This window comes from Lathyrus oleraceus, chromosome 4 (assembly GCF_024323335.1).
Source record: "Lathyrus oleraceus cultivar Zhongwan6 chromosome 4, CAAS_Psat_ZW6_1.0, whole genome shotgun sequence".
In the NCBI taxonomy this organism is placed as follows: Eukaryota; Viridiplantae; Streptophyta; class Magnoliopsida; order Fabales; family Fabaceae; genus Lathyrus; species Lathyrus oleraceus.
In genome coordinates, this window is record NC_066582.1 from 288,727,868 (window position 1) to 288,734,067 (window position 6,200).

The window sequence follows — 6,200 nt, forward strand, 5'->3', positions numbered from 1 at the left end:
GTGGGGGAGTTGTGGGTCTGCCGTTGAAGTTTCTTCTGAGAATAGCCAGAGTTGAAGCAGAAAAGGGGAATTGGGAAGTTTTTCACGCACAGCTAGCTGCCATGATCTATGGGATCATCCTATTTCCCAGTATGCCAAATTTCATTGACTTCACTGCTATCAGCATTTTCATCAGAGGGAATCCAATCCCTACTCTTCTAGCTGATACTTACTATGCCATCCACAGTAGGCATGGTAGGGGTGGAGCCATCAGGTGCTGTCTACCTCTCCTATTCAAATGGTTCATGTCTCTTCTGCCAGCCAGTGGACCGTTTGTGGATACCCAGAGCACTCTGAAGTGGACTCAGAGGGTCATGTCACTCACCTCCTATGACATCAGGTGGCAATCTTACCGGATGGATGTACTTAACGTCATTATGAGCTGTGGAGGATTCCGTAATGTGCCACTCATAGGGACCAGAGGTTGCATCAATTACAACCCGGTTCTTTCTCTTCGCCAGTTGGGGTTTGTGATGAAGGGAAGACCACTTGAGGCTGAGGTAGTTGAAAGTGTGTATTTTAAGAAGCAGAGTGACCCTGTTAGATTGGAGCAGATAGGGAGAGCTTGGAAGTCTATTGGTGTGAAGGATGGATCCGTCTTAGGGAAGAAGTTTGCCATTGCAATGCCTGATTACACTGATTGGGTCAAGAAGAGAGTAGAAACTTTGTTGTTGCCCTACGATAGGATGGAGCCGTTGCAGGAGCAACCACCTTTGGTTCTTGCTGATAGTGTACCTGCTGAGCACTATAAGCAAGCCCTGATGGAGAATCGTCGTCTGAGAGAGAAAGAGCAAGACACTCAGATGGAGCTGTACAAAGCCAAAGCTGATAGGTTGCACATGGCCCATCAACTCAGGGAAGTGCAAGGAGAAGATGCTAGTAGAGCAAGGAGCAAGAAGAGATCATATGAGGAGATAGAGTCTATGTTGGATGAGGAGCATAGGGAGCGCTTGAGACTGCAGAGAGCAGAAGCCAACTATCAGAAGAAGATCAGAGACTTGGAGAAGCAACTCAGAGATAAAGACATCCAGTTGAAGAAGGAAGTAGACTTGAGACGGGCATCAGAGGACCACCTTGGAGGAGAAGTCTTGGAGCTGAGAAGACAGTTGAAAGAAAAGATCACTCCTTTACCAGATTGTTCAGAATGCTCACTGTTGATAGACCAGTGCCATTACCTGAAGACCCTCATTCCGGAAGACCGTCTGTCTTAGTTTGTATCTCTGATTGTATTTTGTTGAGAATCACCTCCAGACTTGTTGGATGGGATTCATTTGCGTGTAAGCCATCTCTTGGATCTTTTTGTTAAGAATCACCTCCAGGCTTGTTGGATGGGATTCTTTTTTCTTTGTACGTTGTTTATTCAGATATTCTGTTGACATTGGTTGTATACCTTTTTACCCTTATGTATAAGGATGTCAGCATTTCCCTGTATCTGCTTTGCTCTCTTGCTAATGCAGGTGGCCGTCTTTTCAGAATGGGTCAGGCTCTTTGAATGCCTGAGAAATGAGCATATCATGTGCATCATACGCATCATTAGCATCATACTCATATCATTTTGCATAACAGGTGTTCTTGGTCGTGACTTCTCACTCTTGGTTCCTGTTCAGGCAGGATAGCTGATCAACGTCCGCACCGCTACTCAACAAGACTGAATCAACAGAGAAGTATGGATCAATTTCAAGCTGAGTTGGCTGAGATGAAGGCAAGCATGGCCCAATTTATGAATATGATGCAAGGGGTTGCGCAAGGTCAAGAAGAGCTTCGAGCTATGGTTCAGAGACAAGAGGCTGCAAATCCACCGATCAACCATGCTCCGCCAGAGGGAGGCCCGGTCAATGATAACAATGTTGCTGCTGCTGTACCCGTCAACAACTATGCTGCAGGTGACGAGTTGGGGGGTATTCGAATCAACGGTCAACCTATTGTTCCAGATGCTGCTAATGCCAGAGTAGTCCGTGCTCCGGCCCGTAATCCTGCTACGATTATTGACAGACAAGAAGATATGTTCTCTCTGCTCAGTGAAGACGAAGACGTTCTGGGAAGGGTTAATGAGAGAGACCGCAAAGTTGAGGCTCTTGCTGAGAAGATCCGTGCTATGGAAAGTCAGAATTCTCTTGGTTTTGATGTTACTAATATGGGATTGGTTGAAGGTCTGAGAATCCCTCACAAGTTCAAAGCGCCGTCCTTCGACAAATACAACGGTACTTCTTGCCCTCGCACCCATGTGCAGGCTTACTATCGGAAAATCTCTGCGTATACCGATGATGAAAAGATGTGGATGTATTTTTTCCAAGATAGTCTATCTGGGGCTTCTTTGGACTGGTACATGGAATTGAAGAGAGATTCGATCCGATGCTGGAGGGATCTGGGTGAGGCCTTTTTGAGGCAATACAAACACAACATGGACATGGCACCGAGCCGGACTCAGCTGCAGAGTCTATGTCAGAAATCCAATGAAAGCTTCAAGGAGTATGCCCAGAGGTGGCGTGAACTGGCTGCTAGAGTTCAACCCCCTATGCTGGAGAGGGAGTTGACAGATATGTTTATCGGTACTCTTCAAGGTGTGTTTATGGACCGGATGGGGAGTTGCCCGTTCGGTAGTTTTTCTGATGTCGTCATTTGTGGAGAGAGGACTGAGAGTCTAATCAAAGCTGGTAGGATCCATGATGTTGGTTCCTCGTCTTCATTAAAGAAACCCTTCTCTGGGGCACCTCGCCGTAGAGAAGGAGAGACCAATGCTGTACAGCACAGAGGGGGTGTGTACAGAACAAATGCTAACAGAGATCAATATCGTCCAGTAGCTGCAGTGACTATTCCGGCACCTCAACCTCGTCAACAACCACAACCAAGAGTTCAACAACCGCAACAACAACAACAACAGCAACGTCCTTATCAGCCCAGACAGAAATTGCAGGCTGATAGAAGATTTGATCCTCTACCCATGTCTTACACAGAGTTACTACCCGAACTACTCAAGTTGGGGATGATTGAGTTGCGTACAATGGCTCCGCCTACGGTGCTGCCTCCTGGCTATGATGCTAATGCTAGATGTGACTTTCATTCTGGGGCACCAGGCCACCATACTGAGAAGTGTCGAGCCCTCCAGCACAAGGTTCAAGATTTGATCGATGCCAAGGCAATCAACTTCGCTCCAGTGCCTAATGTCGTAAACAACCCTATGCCTCAGCATGGTGGGCATAGAGTGAACAATATTGAAGGGAAAGAAGCTGAAGATCTGGTTGTTAATGTTAATGATGTTCAGACTTCTCTGCTAGTTGTGAAGTGTCGTTTGCTGAATGGGGGTGTCTACCCGGGCTGTGATGAGAATTATTTGGGCTGTGCAGAATCTGAGAATGGTTGCGACCAGTTGAGGACCGGTATCCAGGGTATGATGGATGAAGGTTGTTTGCAATTCAGTAGGGCTGTAAAAGATCGTGGAACAGCGTCAACTATCACCATTTACTTTAAACCGTCTGAAGAACGTGGACAAAGGATTGTCAGTGCACCTGCAGCAAATGGTACCCCAGTTATCATTCCCGTGCCTGTAACTATCAGTGTTCCAACTACTACCGTTGCGCCTGGGAGAAGGGTTGTTGAGAATAGTAAAGCCGTGCCGTGGAAATATGATAATGCTCACCGCAATTACAGAAGGGCTGAAAGTCAGACGAGACCAGTGAATCAAACTCCAGTGACGATTGGTGTACCAAATAGAGTTCCTGCAACTATTGGTCCGGCTGTGGATAATGTAGGGGGTCCAGGAGGTTTTACCAGAAGCGGTCGTCTGTTCGCACCGCAGCCTTTAAGGGACAATAATGCTGAAGCTCTCGCCAAAGCAAAGGGTAAGCAAGCTGTGGTTGAGGAAGAGCCTGTTCAGAAAGAAGCGCCCGAGGGGTCATTTGAGAAAGACGTGGAGGAGTTTATGAAGATAATCAAGAAGAGCGACTACAAGATTGTGGATCAGTTGAATCAAACTCCGTCCAAGATTTCTATACTTTCACTGTTGATGTGCTCTGAAGCACACCGTAACGCCTTGCTGAAGATGTTGAATCTGGCTTACGTGCCTCAAGAGATTTCTGTCAATCAACTGGAGGGTGTGATGGCCAATGTGAGCACCAGACACGGTGTGGGTTTCACCAACCTGGACTTACCGCCTGAAGGGCAAAACCATAACAAAGCCTTGCACATCACCATGGAGTGCAAGGGGGCAGTGTTGTCTCATGTATTGGTAGACACCGGGTCGTCGCTGAATGTGTTGCCTAAGCAGATTCTGAGGAAGATTGATGCGGAAGGGTTTGTGCTTAATCCCAGTGACCTGATCGTTCGTGCTTTCGACGGCTCCAAACGTTCTGTGTGTGGAGAAGTTACCTTGCCTGTGAAGATAGGTCCTGAGGTTTTTGATATCATCTTCTATGTTATGGACATCCAGCCCGCCTACAGTTGTCTATTGGGGCGTCCATGGATTCATGCAGCAGGGGCAGTCTCGTCGACTCTCCATCAAAAGCTCAAGTATGTCTGGAACGGTCAGATTGTGACTGTGTGCGGTGAAGAAGAGATTCTGGTGAGTCATCTGTCCTCGTTCAAATATGTTGAGGTGGATGGCGAGATCCACGAAACCTTATGCCAGGCGTTTGAGACTGTGGCTCTTGAGAAGGTGGCGTACGCTGAGCAGAGGAAGCCGGGTGTTTCAATTACTTCTTACAAACAGGCTAAGGAGGTCGTTGATTCTGGCAAAACCGAAGGCTGGGGCAAGATGGTGGATTTGCCGGTTAAAGAAGACAAATTTGGTGTTGGTTATGAGCCTCTTCGAGCAGAGCAGAAGGGTCAAGCGGGTCCGAGTACTTTTACCAGCGCTGGGCTGATGAATCATGGCGACGTCTCCGCAACCAGTAGTGAAGACTGTGACAGTGATTGCGATTTGGACAACTGGGTTCGCCCGTGTGCACCAGGGGGGTCTATCAACAACTGGACGGCTGAAGAAGTGGTTCAAGTTACTCTTCTGACAGAGTAATTTTCTGTTGTTTTGTCATTTTGCATGAAAATCCTACGTTCTGCCCAAGGCGTAGTGATTCATTTTTGTAGGGCCTCATCATGTTTTAATGATTATCATTAATGAAGGACATTTTTTGAACAAATTTTGTGATCCCTGTCTTTCTGTTTTCTGTTTTCACTTTTTTTCAAAACAATAAAAATGGCAATGTTTTTTGTTTTTGTGACTTTATTGAACTCTTTTTCTAAAACAAAGCATCAAACATGCAGAAGCGATCTTATGGCATTCACTATGAACAGTCCTGTTATGGCTCAGTATGATTTCGATAATCCCATCTACCAAGCTGAAGAGGAAAGTGAGGAAGACTGTGAACTCCCTGCAGAATTGGCCAGACTACTGAAGCAAGAGGAAAGGGTCATCCAACCTCATCAGGAGGAGTTGGAAACTATTAATTTGGGTACTGAGGACGACAAAAGAGAAATCAAGATTGGGGCTACTTTAGAGGACTCTGTCAAGAAGAGGCTGATTGAGATGCTGAGAGAATATGTGGAGGTATTCGCCTGGTCATACCAAGATATGCCTGGCTTAGATACAGACATTGTGATGCATCGATTACCTCTTAGGGAAGGATGTCCTTCGGTTAAGCAGAAGCTTCGTAGAACGAGTCCTGACATGGCGACTAAGATCAAGGAAGAGGTTCAGAAGCAATGGGATGCAGGTTTTCTGGCTGTTACAAGTTATCCGCCGTGGGTTGCCAACATCGTTCCTGTGCCGAAGAAGGATGGCAAAGTCAGAATGTGTGTCGATTACCGGGATTTGAATAGAGCGAGTCCGAAAGATGATTTCCCATTACCTCACATTGATGTATTGGTTGATAATACAGCTCAATCCTCGGTATTCTCTTTCATGGATGGTTTCTCCGGATATAATCAGATCAAGATGGCGCCAGAGGACATGGAAAAGACGACATTCATTACACCTTGGGGCACGTTCTGCTATAAGGTGATGCCATTTGGGCTGAAGAATGCCGGTGCTACCTATCAGAGGGCAATGACAACTCTTTTTCATGACATGATGCACAAAGAAATTGAAGTGTACGTAGATGATATGATTGCGAAGTCGCAGACAGAAGAGGAGCACTTGGTTAATTTGCAGAAGTTGTTTGACAGACTGG